Source organism: Talpa europaea, assembly GCF_964194135.1.
Source record: "Talpa europaea genome assembly, chromosome: 13".
Taxonomy (NCBI): domain Eukaryota; kingdom Metazoa; phylum Chordata; class Mammalia; order Eulipotyphla; family Talpidae; genus Talpa; species Talpa europaea.
Genome location: NC_140080.1, coordinates 4,210,447 through 4,224,612, shown reverse-complemented (window position 1 = coordinate 4,224,612; position 14,166 = coordinate 4,210,447).

Here is a 14,166-nt window from a genome sequence, read left to right as displayed (position 1 = left end):
TTATACTTGGCGCACACACGGCCCCAGCTGTTCTCAATTTGGGAAAGCAGTATTTTCGTCCCGCAGTCACCCCAGCCACCTGCGGAGGCTTCCAACCTCGTCATTAGTCCCCACCCTGAGTCTGCCACACAGCTTCAGCTTGGTCTTTGCATTTTTAAGGTCTCCCTCGCTGGGAGACCTCAGGAAAATAGGAGGAGGAGAAACTCCACGGGGTGGCAGCTAAGTCTTTATTTAACCAAAAAAAAAAAAAAAAAAAAGGGGGGGGGACTAAAATGGCACAGTCACTATGTACATATTTGGCAATATCTGTGGGCTGTTATGGATGGTAAATAGATGCACCACGAGGGTGTATGGCTGAGGGATGTGTCAAGCAATTTAAAGGACTGGAAAAAACAAAACCAAAAACTAAAGACCCTGATCCCAACACTACCCCAGAGGGCTTGTGTCTCGTGGAAGAGACAGAGCTAAGTGGACCGTGTAGGGTAGGTAAAAGGTATCAGCCTTTTCTGCCCTCCCGCCATTAGGATGGATGAAGGATCCTTGCGGTCCTCAATGCATGCCTGATGGCAGGCATCTGGAGTAGGGTGTGGGCATAGGTAGAGGGATTCACCTGGGCTTTTAAGGGTGGCGTCACTGGGACGCCAGTAGAAGCTGAGGAGAAGCCGAAAGAGAAGCCGAGAAAGAAGCAGCAGAAGCCAAGAGAGAAGCAGAGCCATGAGAAGAGCAGAGAGAATGTGAGAGAAGGTCGGAGAGCCCAGAGTGAAGGCTTGCTGGGGGCTGGGAGGCCTGCCAGCCTCCCGGCCCCCTGGCCCCTCTACTTGCCATGTACATGGTAAATCCCAATAAAAGGCCTGCAAAAGCCACTGAGGACTCTGACTCTTCCTTTACCCGGTCTGCTGGATCATATAAAACCTGCACTGTGGTCCTGTCCTGACTACAGACCCAATGGAGCAGCCTGGGCCATTCACTGCACAGGCACGAGCTTAGGGTGACACTCAACATGTGTGCCCAGAGAGCGCTGCCTATTTCTGAAGAGATGAAGGCAAGAGGAAAGTGGGTCCGGAGAGAAACGGAGGGTGGAGATGGGCAGAGGCGGCAATGTCCCCAGCCCTAACAGCTTAGGGCAGGATTCAAAATACCAGGCCCCTTTGGCGGGACTTCTTGTTGCCCCCAGCACAAAGTGTGGGAAGACTAGACCCAAGAGGAGCCCCTGTGAACTATGCCCCCAAACTAACCCTCAACACCATGGGTCCCCACTGGCACTGGAGGCACCCCGCACTAGCTCAGCCATTGGCCGTCTCCCTGGGTCAGCACTAGACTAGGCCGCTCAGAGCCTCTGGCCAGACGGTCATCTGAGTGCCCGCCAACTTGACCGCTCCACATCTGCCCCGAGCCCGGCGTCTGCAGGTCGTTGTGAAACCAGGTCCCACCAGCACACACACAGATGGTCTTTGCAAAGTTCCACCCAGTTCTAGAACATGGAACGTAGAACAGCGAAGACCCAATTCGTTACCTGTATTTATATTTGTTGTAAGACAAAGCACTCAGCCGCCACCTCACGGGAGGAGCGGGGATGGCTGAAACAATTAATCGTGAAGAGCTTCGTGCTCCCGGGGGGAAGCGCGCTGAGAGTGCTAAGCCCGTTTATTGTCATTAGCAGCAGGATTGATATTTTCCTTGGGATTTCATTAGGGAGATTAAACAAAGCACGTTTGTCTCGTGTCAGCGGGAGGCAACTTTTGTCACCTTGAGGACCTCTTAATGTACTCATTCCTGCGGTCATCCTCGCCTCTCGGCAGGTATCTTGGGTGAGTGACAACAGTCGCAACAGCCCTCTGGAGGGCTGACAAGACTGTTGGTTCATTTGTTTAGGGCACCATGCCAGAGCTCGAGGCAGAGGAGAAGTTAACCTCTTCTAGGGTAAGTCTCTCGCGTGGCAAAGTGCTAGAGGTGACTAGAGATGATGTGTGCAAAGCTGAAGACCTTTGTAGAGGCACGTTCCTTTGGAAGCCAACTGCAAAATTTAAATTGTTAGTACAGCACCAATAGTGTTTTGCTGGTTTTTTTTTTTTTTTGGACTATGATTTATTCCAGAAGGAAGGTCTCCAAATAGGAAATGATGGCAAGTAAAACACAAGCGTGTAAAAGGAAAAGGCATCTGAAAAATTCAACATTCACTTGATTTTGAGGAGAGAAAATCTCCAGTAGTAGCAACAGATTTATCTACAGGCATGCTCTTTGGGTATGAAAATCACAATTTTTGGTGCAGTAAGGGTTCTCAGTAATATCTAGGGGTGGGAAGTCTTCTGCGGCTTGACTTTTCATCCCTAAAGAGTTTTAGACTTAGAGTCTATCATTTTGCTTCTGCCTCATTTAGATCACGTCCATTGCACTCTTACAGGTTTGATACGACAACATACTATGCTCGCACCATGCAGAGGAGATGAGCGTAGACAGGCTCGGGACGGGGCTGAGAAACGCCTGGCTGGCTCGATGTGTATGTCAGCCAGTTGTGTCTTTTTGGTGGTGAAGAAGACAAGCTGTACTAAATGTGCGAACAGCTTAAAAATGAAGGAAATGCTCCTAAGCGTCAATGTGGGCTTTATTGTTTAGAAAGATGTCGTCTGTTGACATTAAACACTGATCAAAGAAAATGTGTTTCTAGCTTGCAGATTGCAATTATGAATAAGCCTTCCATGTTGAGATTCAAGGCTTAAGAAAAATTTCATGCCCGTCATATTTCCAGAGACCTAGACCTCTTAGCTTTTCCTTATTAAGTCTTAGAGCTTAGAGAGACCTCTCCTTTGCAGGGTATTTCAATAAATCTGCCTTTTCTGTTCTTAAAAAATAAAAAGTCTTAGCGCTTAACTTGCTTGTAAGTCTTCCCACCTGAAATGGTTAAGTACTCGCCCTTACAGACAGCAGGGCGCCTGTGAGTCACTGGTCAGTCTATTTCAGAAGTGCCCACAAAATGTGTCAAATATTTTTACTTACAAGTTCTCAAAATTTGAGAAGAGCCACTACTTACCGAAAAGCGAGCAAGTATATTTGTGAGGTGCTGTCCCAGCAAAAGTAACCAGGAAGTGTGGCTGCCACACTACCTCTAGGCCCGCGTGCGGAAGGTGTGACAGCGCAGAGTACATACATAGGTGTGACAAGCTGCGGAACTGTCAGCTTGTAAGATGGTTTGGTGGCAGTACCCTGAGAAGGGATTGGGGGAAAGAATTTTAATGAAAGGGTAGCACTGAAAAAGCAACGACTTCTAACCTTTGGGAGAGAGGATTAGGTGGCGCACACATATTTTGATTTCGACTGCTTACTTATCCCCCAGATTAACAAGGCAGACTAGGCAACATCAGCTCTGTCTCCAGAGGGGAGAAGAGAAAAAGATAGAGCCCCGACAGGGCTGCATGGGCTGCAGGTGGGAGCAGTCAGTGCCTGCAAATAAGCTGGGAGCTTTTTTCGTCTCCTTTCTTTTTCAAAGCACCATATTTGAATTTTTTTCTCAGTAAATATCCAAAATCACTCTTCTCACGGTGTTACTAGCAAGCCAGAGGTGGCCAAAACATAATGCCTACTTTCATAAAATGAGGCCACGCCCTATAGAGTTTCCAGGAGAGGCTGGGAGGAGCAGGTGGCAGGAATCTTTTGCTCATTCATTCATTCATTCATTCCCCAGGGCCTGAGGAAGTACAAGTGAATTTTTCAGACAGATAAACATGGCCTCAAAGAGTTTGCACGCCACTAGAAAATGCCACAGGTAGAAGCAGAAGAGCTTAATACAGAATGTTGTAATTCAAATAACAGAGGTGAACTGATTAACTTGGGGAACAGAGGAAGGGCCCCCTAATCCCAGAGGGACTGGAGGGGCAGGAAGGACTGGGGTGGGATGATGGTCAGGAAAGGCTCCCTAGCAGAGCTGGCACCTGATTGAGTTGGGTTTTTTTGTTTGCCCAGCGCTCAACCTCTGCACCACCAGGGGAAGCCCACCTGATTGAGTTTTAAAGGCCTGTGGAAGACCAAGATGTGGGTCACACTTGGGGACACAGATTCTGTGAGCGCAGTGACTTCAAGCACCTGGGGCTGAATTTGCCTTTGGGTGACCTGGCCCCTCACCAGGGCTGCGTGGTGGATGGAAGTGCAGAGGAGGCCGGGCGCAGGGGGCCGGGGGCCAGGACCCATACCAGGGGTGTGGGTGCGCTAAGCTGGCCTACACTGGCCACCCCAGAGCCCGGAAGAGAGGTGGAAGCCAGCACCGTTTACAAGTCCCATCAACTGCTGCAAGACTGACTGTGTGGGATGAGGGAGGAGCAGGTGCGAAGGATGACACTCAGGTTTCTAGCTGGGGGACAAGTAAGCGAGAGGGAGAACACAGGAGGAAGAATGGCGGCTCTAGGGAGAAACACATTAGATTTTCCACAGGGTGAGCTTACAGAACCCACGGGTGACATTAGGTGGGTCAGCCCAGGGGGCAGGGATGAGAGTCTGAAGCTCATGTCAGAGGATACTCACACAGCCTCCATGTGACACCTGAGTGCAAAGCAGGCTGGAAATGGGGTGATGGAGATGTTCTGAAACTAGTTAGTGATGATCGCACAATCCCGTAAATTCACTAAAAATCATTTATAGTACCCTTAAAAGAAAAGAATTTTTTGGTACACATGCTGTCAGTTGGTTAATCTGTAAGTTTTTTCTAAAGAACCAGAACAGAAGGGCTCAGCTGTGCTGCCCACTAGCCCCCAGCCCACTGGCTCCTCACCCTGTGGCAGCCCCGCTGACCACTTCCGCGGTGGTTCTGAAATGACACATATGACTACGTTTTCTACCAATAAGATCAGGACCAGCCAATGAAAAGCAAACTATTTAACAAAATTTGTGTAAACTGTGCTCCAAAAATAAACTTGTAACTAAATAATATGAGGTGACAAAAAGCAGATGGGTTTCCTAACAAAATTCATCAAAATTGACCGAGATTTGGATTCAGATGTGGTGAAACGGATGGCCTGTTTTCTTTCTCACTAAAAAAAAGTGGTCACTTTAACTGGCAGGGCGATAACTTACTACATGTTGAAATGCATACTTATTTACACAGAGCAAATATTAGCTGTGCAAGCTTGGAAACAATAAATTGTGGGGCCACGAGTATTTCACAAGGAAAAATAAGTGAGCTGCAGTGCACAGAGCAGGCAAGGGGGTGGGACCCATGTCGGTGGCACCAGCAGTTTTGCGCTAAGTTTGACCATAAAATCCAGCAGGTCCTCCAATAATGTAGGTCCATTCAGTGTGGCTTCCTCGCGATGCTGAGGAGGACAAAAAAAAACATGGGATGAAAATGATGTTATTTGAGGGGGGTGGGGGGCGGGAGGGGAAGGATTGGGGTCAGAATGGGGCGTTTGCAATTGTATGGGGGAATATAAAAATAAAATTTATTATTTAAAAAAAAATGATGTTATTTGAGGGCCTGCTTTTTTTACAGGTTGTTCTGCGTAAAGTCGCAGCTTCTAAGAACTTATGAGGGTGTTAAGTGAGGACTTAGACAGACCTTCACGAACATTTGATTTGCAAAATGTTCCATAGCCTGTTTTAAATTTTGGCTTCTATTGCCTAGCTATTCAACATCTTGTGAGTGGCTGGAGAGGCCCAATGAGTAGATCCGGTGCCAGTATATTTTGGAAAGACAAGTAGCCGCCCTGGACTAGAAGCAGGACACTTCCTGCCTGTGGAATCTTTTTTTTTTTTTTTGGGGGGGGGGCTTCTTTAATTAATCAATTTTTTGAGGTCATGGTGGTTTACAATACTATACATGTTTTAGGGGTACAGGAGGGATTGGAAACTTAGAGAGGCAGAGTCCCAAGGAAGATAATTCAACAACAGAAAGTAAGAGGAGGGACAGGCGTGAGGGTGAAGGAACAGAGGAAAACAAAAGGATAAAGTGGGGGGAGGCAGGTGAGACAGAGGAGTGACATTAGGCAGGCAGACATGGGCCAAGCCACAGGACCCCACAGTAGAAGAGGGCTGAAGACAAGGTCAAAGACAAGGGGATATTGAAAATATTCCTTTCAATAGACTGAATCAGAAGTTCTCAGTGCACGGGGCCTAGCGGTGGACACGTCTCCATTCTCCCCACCCCTACAACCCCCGCACCATGCTGGCTTATGCTTGCCCTAAAGCTGCCCCTCACCCACCTCCATTCCCAACAGTCTTGGAGATTATAAAGAATTTCTTCAGCGTGGGGTATAGGGGCTCTCCAGGCTTCTTCCTCCTGATGCAGGTGTTTTCCTCGGTCAAGTAGCAAGAACTAAGCTGGAATTTTCTACTCCCCACCCATCCTTACTCTCCTACTGCCAGTGACACAGGAATGACCCATAGCCTCAGAGAACAAGCTGAGGGAGAACCATCTGTTCTGAGATGCTTATCTCCTACAGCTGGTGAGCAAAAGAGGCCTCCGATCGTTTAAACAGACATTCGTCCATTTAATGACTGAAACCATAATTCTGTCCACCTGTGAGGAACTGTACAGGGTAGATTTGGGTCACCAGGTCACCCCACGCCACCGCCATGGATACACCTGCCCTGGAATACCTGGCCGGACAGCAACAGCCAGAGATGGTCAGCACAAACACCCTGGGGCTCTAGCAGAAAGATGAGATCTATCTGCCTAGATCTAACCCACAGAGATGGTGAGCTGCCTCGACATTCCTAGCTTCCCATACCTAAGGACTGATTTCCTTTGTTTTTTATTTATTACTCTAAAGTAACAGAAGCCTGCACAGATGACCTATTGAAGAGGTTCCTAAGAACCATAGTAACTCATTCCATAAAGTATTTTTAAAAGTTATTTAAGTCTGACATTGAAGCTTATATTTCTCTCCTAAGAACAGCAGCTGGTCTAGGAAAGAGAAAAGCAGAAGCTAGGGCTCAGGGCCTAATACTCTACACCCCAACCGTAAAGCACTTCCTAAGTGGTAGAGATCTCATTCTAAGTCAGTAAACAGTTACAAAGTCAACAGTATATTTCCTCATTAACAGTCACAAACAGTCTTTCAGATTTGGAGGCATGATGTCTGATTACAGGAAAGCCATGATAAGAAATGAAGAGGAAAAAAACAGAACCTTAAAAATAACTTCATCATTCTCTAATAAAGCTCCTTTATTCCGTGCTCTGTGGAATACTTAGAAAATCCATGTCTTGATTTCGCTCCCATGTGGTGAGCAAACTGCATGCATATTTTATATGATTCCAAAAAATGAACTTGCATAAAATAATATAAACATATGACTCACATGGGTGTTTAAAATGACATCTTGCAACTTTGGTTGCTGTTTACTAGAGCGTGCCAGGAGCATATTTCCACTTTGAGATTTGAGTGAAATCCCCTTTGAGCTAGACCTACAGAAAGGAGTTAAATCATCCTGTTTGAGTGCAGAGGGCAGGCAAGACTTGAGGAGAATCATTTCACAGGGTGCTTGTGGTTTTGTGGTTAAAGCAGAGGGCAGCTGCCCAAGAACAGGGAGCTCACTGATCTGCAGTGCAGCTGGCAAAATGTCACCGAGCTACCCTTTAACATAATTCCTTGTGAGGTCTGAAGTACAGAATGTGGCATTTTGGTATGCACTTAAAATACAATGGGCTACTGGTTATTACATTTCTGTTTAGTGCTCAGTGCTAGCAAAACAAGTTCAAGATCTAGTTGAATACAGCCTGAGAGATTTAGGGGAGTACTTCTTGGTAGCAAGAATTAAACACTGTAAAAGTGAGGACGAAGGTACCAGAATGTGCATCTTTTGCAGGTTATGTGCTTGTTGCTATTTAGATGTGATGATGCAGAAGTGTGGGGAGCATGCTGACTAGACAATCTCTTGTGATATAAGAAGCAGAGCGTCACCTTCACTATCAGGAATGGAAAAATAGGCAAGGAAAGACTCCATGAAGATAGACAAAGGCCTGAATAAAATGTGCACTTCTCATTCTCTTATGCAAGCACAAAAAAGTTCCACAAAGGAAGTAACAGGATGTATTTCTCTCACATATGGTACTTGCTGTTCTCAGCTTCTATTATTAAAAACAAACAAACATGGGGCTGTGTATGTTCTAGAATTGCTTTCGCACGACTGTATAATACTTCATTTCTTTCAAATGGCATGTGACTCTAAATGCAATACCGTCTCCAAAAACCATGAGGTCACTGTGTTTTGTTCTCGCTTCTCCCAGACTTTAAGTTGCTATATTGTTTTTAAATTAATTATTAGTCTCTCAAAAGCACTTATTTCACCATGTTTCCAGTCTAGGCTTTGGCTTCTACAAATAATGGGTGATGATTTTTGCTTCCTAAATGTGGGTCTCTGAAGAGGGACCCTGATTCTCCCACACAAGGAATGGCACGCCTGGGAAAGAAGCAGCAAAAGATTAAATTGAAAGATTAAAATTCAGAATCTAACAATGTTATTTTAACAATTTTAAGGAATGCAAGTAACAGCTACCTGACAATAGCTTTCTTAAACTGTATCTATAAAACCATTGTCTACTGCATTTTCATTTATCCTAATAAAGGAAAAGAAAAGCTCTTGCCATGTTTCCATTTCTGTAATTTTCCTCATAAAGATTGCATATAAAAAAACTTTCACTTGAAGGAAATAAAGACCTTTGGTGTATACAATGTATATAAATACTGTCTGAAAAATAGTTGTGGTCTCAAGTATATGGCTATTCAGAGTGATTGCCGAAAAACATATGATCTGCTGGAGGAAAAGGAAAATATTCTAGAAAACCTCAATATCTTTAGCAAGAGCTAAAGATATAAAGTGATCCAAGAATATTCCACTGTGTCAAAACCTCTGAAGCACTTCTCTCTGAAAATAGGAAGAACAGCTCACTCAAAGCTTTATTTCCACTGGCGACCAGTTGCTGGCTCAAAGTTGCAAAGCATCATTTCTGATAAGTAAGCGTGTCTTTCAGCGTCTTGTGTAGACACGTCCCAGTGTGGGATCTGAACACTCGACCACAAAGCATCGGTGGCTGGAGGTGCCAGAAAGCTCACAGCATGAGTGAGGCCACACCGCAGACGCTGGAAGGGCCTGAAGCCAATAGTCTACTTCCCTTCAGCAGAACTCCAGAGCAGGATACAGCACTTATTTTGTATTGCGTTGAAGAATATCATAACAGGGAAACTTAGTTCCAATATTCCCAAGCTGCACCTCCAGGAGATAATTAGGAAAAAAGGGGGAAGAGTTTGGGAAAGAAAAGGGATAACAAAATAATGAAACCTTAAAAGAAAAAAAGATGAAAAATCAAAAAGACATCAGAGTTGCAGTTAAAATTCTCTCAAGGGCCCCAAGTCAGACAGACTCTGTAAAAGAGGCAGCTGATGCTTGGGGAGTACAGGGAGGCACTAGAGGTGACCCTGATGCTCACCCCAACTCTTGGTTACCGTAGCTGCAGTGAACATGGGGGTACAAACCAAGCGCCCATCAGCAACTGAGTGGACAAAGAAGAGGCTGTATATACTTGCAATGGAAACGTGCCCACCTACTTAAGAAAACATCACACCCTCCCAGTTGCAATAAGTCGGACGGACTTAGAGGGTGTTATGCTTAGTGAGATACACAGAAAGATGATTTCACTTGTAGGTGGTAGAGACACAAAATAAAACAAACACTCTCAGATACAAGAACAAAACAGAAGTTACCAGAAGGGAAGGGGCAGGCAGGGAGGATAAACTGGATAAAAGGAGTGAATTATATGCTAGTGGCAGAAACTACTTTGTTGATGAGTGTAAGGCACTATATACAGATGTGGGATTAATAAGGCTATTAAGCCTATTGACACTATAAACCTACTTAACATTATAAAGCAATATTAGGTCAATGAAAAATCATCACAAAAATTAAGTAGTAGTTATGACAACCAGGCAATCCTTGGGGACTTGACAGAAAACCATACTGTGGTAGGGATTTAGGGGCTGGTGCTGTAACTACAAGTAGATACCTGAAGTATCCATGAGGTACAATGAACTTCTTTCAAAAAAGCACTATATTTTTTTCAAGAAGTCAGTGTATGAACTGAAAAAAGGCCAAGTTCATAAACACACCTAACAAATATCAGATGTTAATGTCAGTGTGGGAAGTCACCAGTTATTTTTATTTTCTTTTATACTTTCCTATTTTCTCCAAATTTCCTGCAGTGAGAATATTCATTCATGTATCTAAATGCTAACATACTTTTGAGTATTGTATCAAGGTACTTTTAAGATTCCAATGCCAAGAAAATTGCCTGGTTTCAGCAATGTAAAGATGTGTATTCTTATGGAGAGGAAAAAGTCTGAAAAAAAAAAAAAAAACAAAATATACCACTGTTTGACCTTAAAAGGGATTTTCATTTTTTTCTTCACTTTTGGTTTATATTTTCTAATTTTCCACATTACTTATTCTTATAATCAGGCAAATGCTAATGACCATTTTAACTATAAAAGCATTAACAGAGTTAAAAAGGAGAATGTACTTCTGTTTTTAAAAAAGGTACTGTGTTTTCTACAATTCCAAGTGTGTAAATTATGCATGTATCGAGGTCAGAAAATAACACTAAAATATTAAACATAATGATTCCAGTGATGGGAGGGTGATATTTTTTCCCCTTTTTACATTCGTGTACAGCCTCCATTAAAAATACCTTCAGTATGGCACTTTGTAGCTGAAAATACCCGAAGCCATGTATGGTAAAGTTGCCACCACTGCCTTCGCAGAAGCATTTATTAACTGGAATGTCTATTTCACAGCTTTTCTCAAACTCAATAAACTGCAATTAAAAATAACACTTTAGAAAGTTGTATCTGGGACATGTCTGCATTATTGGCCCTGCTTGAGGAAGCCCAGTCACCTGGTACTGTTTAGAAGCAACAGCCCTAACGTGAAGGACACAAATTAGTTTTCACTTACAGTCAATTTTCAAAAGAAGACTTAACTGCTGACCTCATAAAATGTGCTAGAGAGCATTCCACCCTCTTCACTGTTTTGGAAGCATTTGACTAGGATAGGTATTATATACTCTTAGAAGGTTTCATAGAATTCACTACTCAGCTACTAAAAATTATGAAATGGTATCTTTTGGGGAACAGTGGATGGATGGCTCTTGACATGATGATGCTAAGTGAAGTGAAGTCAGAAACTGAAAGACTGGTGCCAGGTGGTTCCACTTATCTGTGGAATATAAATAACCAAGGAACACATACTGGCAAAGCACGGCAAAAATAATTCTTAGACTCTTGTGAAAAAATATACTGACTCCCTGAGGGAATGGCACATAGTGTGGGGGAGGGTAAGTGAAGCATATGCACCTCGGGAGGTGTGAGAAACACCCCTAAGTTATACAGATGTGCAAATGCTGCAGTGCATGAAGTGAATCTTTTGCAGTGCTCATTTGCAAGAAAGGGGTGAACCCTGCTTCATAGAAATATCATTTTCATATACCGGATGCTGCTCAATATTTCACATAACAAAATTACTCATTTAAGATTTATTTATTTTTATACAAGAGCTGGGGTATAGGCCAGAGGCACAAGAAGGTGAGAGGATTCACCAGAGACAGAGTGGGGAACAGAACAGGCAGACGAACGGGAATACACTGCTGAGAGGAGCAGCAGGCGAGGCAGAAGAGGTCTGCCATGCCATGTGGGTAGCTCCCTGGCTGGCCGGGAAACGAACCCACGCTGCAGAGGCTGTGGACAGCTTCACAGCGCTGCGCTCAAACCCGCTGCACCACCGGAGAGGCCCCAAAATGAGTCATGTATTTGGTGGTTTTTCCCGAACAAAACAAGCTGCCAAATAGCAGAGAATCAACCTGGACATAACCAGACAGCAAAGAGAAGTCAAAAATACAAATGCCCAAGCTGTCTTTGGCAAATATTGATCATTCCTCTGTCTCACAAGCTATTTTAGTAAGCTTGTGCATTTAAAGCATTTTAAAAAACCCTTTTCCTGCTATTGTGGTAGATTTTTACTTTACTGTATTCATTGTCAGCTAATAGTTTCTGTCCGCTGCTGTCTATGACAATAAACTTTAACAAAACAACCTAAAATTACCAAAGTATTAAATAAAATATGGCTTTCAAAGGAGTATGTGTACCATACGCAAAAGCTACTTTTTTAAATTCAAAGAATGATTGGAAATGTTAATTTAAATCAGTTGGCAAAAACCCATTAAAATATTACCAAATAATAATCACAAGCCCCCCCCATCCTAATTCCATATCTTCTTTTTAAATTTTACATTAGTGTTTTTCTACCGAATGTTGAGTTACATGTTATTTTTTTGAAGCCCTTATAAGACTTTACCTAAAGCTCCTGCATTCACAAAAGATTATGGTTTTCAAAATCCAACTCTTCAGAATTGTTTGGCAATAACATTAATTTAAGTATTGTTTGGTCTCAGAAAAAATGTGGGGTTATATGTCAAATATTAGCTCACCACTGCCAGCTGCTGGATTTGGGAAAGCAGATATCAAATTTTAACTTATTATATAAGACATGCCGATCTATTACTATGTTGGGTGAATAGAGTACAAAGAGCTTTTGGTCGTCTCGCCAGGAATGTTCACACCAAGGCTTGTCGAAGAAGGGGGCATGAGGGAAAGGAAAGAGCTCAGGAGGAAAAGGAGGAGGGAGGTGGGAGGGAGGGAGTATGGAAGGATGGGTCTTTTGTTTTTATTTTTATTTATGCATACAAGAACTGGGGTGTAGGCCAGAAGTGTGGGGGGGAGAGGATTCACCAGAGACAGAGTGGGGAGCAGAACAGGCAGACTGACCAAACGCTGAGGGGAACAGCAGGCGAGGCAGGAGAGGTCTGCAGCACCATGTGTATAGCTCCCTGGCTGGGAATCCAACTCAGGCCTCAGCGGCTCACAATAGCTTAATAGCAATGAGACTTAACCCCTGCACCACCAGGGAGGTCCATGGGTCTTTTGTTTTTAAAGTTTAGATTTTGATATTGCAAATAAGTGGTTCTGGACCCACAAGGCTGAAAAGACACTGTGGAACAAGATGGGACTAGTGCCATTATAACAATGTGTCATTTGTACCATAAAACACTATCTCACTATCATACAATGTTAGGTGAAGAAAGCAAGCTGCACAATGGTACAGACTGCACCATTTTTTCTGGAGAAAAACTGTGTTACATATAAAGAAATTACAAAGTTACTGCAGAGGGACTACTTACGTGGAACATCTACATTACCTTTTACCTTTCTGTACTGAAAGAATAAGTAGCATGTTTTGTGATCTACTACGTAAAAAGACAAGGACAATTACTCATTCAGCAATAGTTAGTGAGCATCTGCTGTGTGCCAGAGACTTTTGTAGGGATACAACCAAAGTAAGACACTGCCCTCAAGGAGTGGACGTTCTGCCAACAAGGATAACGGTGCTAGGAAGAAACCTCAAACAGGCAGGCTACAGAGTAAGAAGAGGAGCAGAAGGCTGAGGAGGTAAAGGACATTTAAACATTTTACTGGACACTCACATCAGAAACACCTCTGAGCACCAGCATGTGGGAGGAATATCAAGAACACTTAGGTCCCAAACTGCAAGCCACGGTTACTGTCAACAGCTTCTAGAAACCTGTTCAGTCACAACTTTGTCGAACTCCAAGCGGATTCCATTGAAGATGCCCCCATATTTGAGTCCATGATGGCTGCCTGTGTGTTCCTTCTCGTTCCTAACACAGGAAAACGAGAGTGTGTGTCATAGTCTAATGTGACGGGTCATAATGGACTATTATCTAACTGATCTCCCCTGTGCTGTCTTCTAAGAAACGTTTAATTCACAGGAGGCGCTTAAGAAAAGGTTGAAGATACAGCCGCATCAGCACAGGAAGAATAAAACCAGACACACTCTAGGGACAGGAAAAGTTGCAACTAGCAAATAGACTTATCAGGATTCAAAATTCAGTTTGATATTTGATGCAGAAATGTTATTATTTTTTAAACTAGGCAGGATAGAAACTAGAGAGAGAAAACTGTAAAAACTGTAAAAGCTATAAAAACCGTACTTTGAGATTAATGGAACAGAGTAACCAATCTCAAGATAAACATCCATCCAGGGTTGAACATGTAGGAACTGTTAGCTTCCCCGCTGACAGGGCCATCGGGACAGTAAATGGAAGGTCAGCATAGA